This window comes from Molossus molossus, unplaced genomic scaffold, assembly GCF_014108415.1.
Source record: "Molossus molossus isolate mMolMol1 unplaced genomic scaffold, mMolMol1.p scaffold_m16_p_12, whole genome shotgun sequence".
NCBI lineage: Eukaryota > Metazoa > Chordata > Mammalia > Chiroptera > Molossidae > Molossus > Molossus molossus.
In genome coordinates, this window is record NW_023425347.1 from 84178337 (window position 1) to 84180749 (window position 2413).

Consider the following 2413-nt stretch of genomic DNA (forward strand, 5'->3'; position numbering starts at 1 on the left):
GCATCTGAAGTGGGGGGTGGAGCAGCCGTGTAGGACAGAGCCCTACCTGTGGGATCTGACCCCATCTGCAGGTAGGCAGTGTCAGGATTGAGTTGAATTATAGGCTGGTGCAGAGCACTGCTTGGTGTGGGGACAACCCCACACACATTGGAACTGGGATCCGAGGTATAAGCTGACCGCCGCCCAGAAAGTCAGAGGCTGAGCTGAACCAAATCCCAGGCAGCTCGCTGAGAATATAGGACTATTCCGTGCCACCTCGGTGCCCCAGAGCATCACACCTCTGGAAACATAATAGCTGAGGTCTCACTCTTAAGAGGCTGTGTTGGATACTACCGCTGGGTGAGTCGTCTCAGGGACCCTGTTAAAGCCTCGGGCTGCCCGGAGGGGGTGTGCTATCCCCTCCCCATCGGCCCTGAAGCAGAGACCTCTCTCTCTCTCTCTCTCTCTCTCTCTCTCTCTCTCTCTCTCTCTCCCTCTCTCTCTCATTTACACGGTGATCAGGTGTCTGTTTGCAAGCCAGGAGGAGATCCCTCACTAGAACCCAATCATGCTGGCACCCCAATCTCAGACTTCCAGCCTCCAGAACTGTGAGAAAATAAATTTCTGTTGTTTAAATCACCCGGTCCATGGTATTCGCCTGAGCTGACTAAGACATTCATTCTTGTGAATGATCTGTTAAGGGAGATGAATCTAGGAAATTCATGAACTCCTGGAAGGGCATTGCTCTTTTCAAAAGCATTCATTTGTGGCATAAAATACAGCTGAGTGTGAGTGTGTAAACCCAGGCAAGGTCAGGGGATGCTCCCTGCCAGGCGAACACTTTTGCTATAGCTGTCTGTAGTTACGTGCTCCTCACTGGCATCCATGCCTTCTGTCTCCACCCGTGACCTGCAAGGAAACATTAGAGGGCTGGTTGGACCGTCAGCCTTGGCACCGTCCTGTGCCCTCTCACCTGTAGGCGTCTCACGATGCCAGACGCCTTCTCTGGCTGACTCCATCCTTGGGGCTCTAAGCCCTAAGTCTGGTCGTGTCTCTTCACCTCTGTCCATGGCCTTGGCCTGGATCCGTGAGTCTCACTCTTCCTAATGGCTTGCTCCAGCCTCTTGGGTCCTTCCCAGAGCATGGCCAAGCAGATGGCCTAGCAAGGGAAGTGGGATTGGGTTTGACACCATCCTCAGACCTGGGCCCCAGGCGTGAAAGGACCTAGCCATCCTCTCTCCTCACAGGATGAGGAGCCTAGGTGGCCAAAGGAATGTGCCCACTGGAGACGAGCCCCCAATTTACACGATGGTTTAGATACCTGGGACCCCAAAACTCCCCACCCAACGTCCCAAAGCCCACTTCCTGAGCCTGGTGGGCCTCTTCCCTGGGTCTGTGCTCCTGAGGCTGGACACACTGTGGGGTGAGCATGCACCCTGGGGCGCCCACATGCATGTGAGGTCTTGGTGGCGCTAGACAGACCTGGGGACCGGAAGTGAAGGGGTTGGCCCAGGAGGGACCAAGGCATGTTCTCCCCACACTTCCACGTCTGGGGTGGAACCTGAGGGGCCTGAGAACTTTCAAATCAAAGCTGTTCTCCCGGCTGGTTATAAAGTTGTATTTGTCAAGGTAGCAAATAGAATATCTATTATTTACCAGTTGGCTGGAAGATCCTTTTAACTATTTAGGAAGGTGGCCTCCATTAGCGGAGGCCTCCCTCCGTGGGCCCCTCAAATGTCAGGAACAGCCTGGGGCGCCTACTGTGCGTGACAATGTACTCAGCCCCAGAGTCCAGCAGGTGACGGGGCCACCTCCCCCCCACTGCTGGGAGTGGAGGAGGCAGGGAGGTCTCTTCTGATCTGGTTGAGGGGCAAGCGGAGCCCCCACCCGCCCTCCGGTGCTTGCCCAGCCATCTGCGGGATCACTGCCCCCCGCGGGGTGAGGGGACCTGCTCCGCCTCTGTGCGACTCAGTGCTGTTCTGCAGCAAAGCAGGGCCCTGGAAGGAGCTGCGGCCGGACAAGGTGGCAGGAGCCTCCTCCCCTGCCCGCACTATCTCATTTATTCAACCACCCTGTGAGGGTCGTGCTACCATCCTCCCATTTTGGGGTGAAGGCATCTGCCCCAGGTCACATGTTTGGTATATGCACCTCATCTTCTGACTGCTGGACCAGGGCCCCTTTAGGTGTCAGGAGAATGTCAAGAGCAAGTGCCGAGAGCACGGTCAGAGGCTGGGGTTGGGGCAGAGCTGGGGGCAGCTGAGAGACGTCTCAGTCACCTGTCTCCACGCCCAGGAACTGCAGTGCCCAGCACAGGGCGTGGCACAGAGAGAACCTCCCTTGAGGCATGTCGTGGTGAAAGGATGACACAGCCATAGGAACAGGGGGGGAGACTGCCCGGGACACCCTCGGCCTGGTCCCTCCAGGTTCCTTCAGC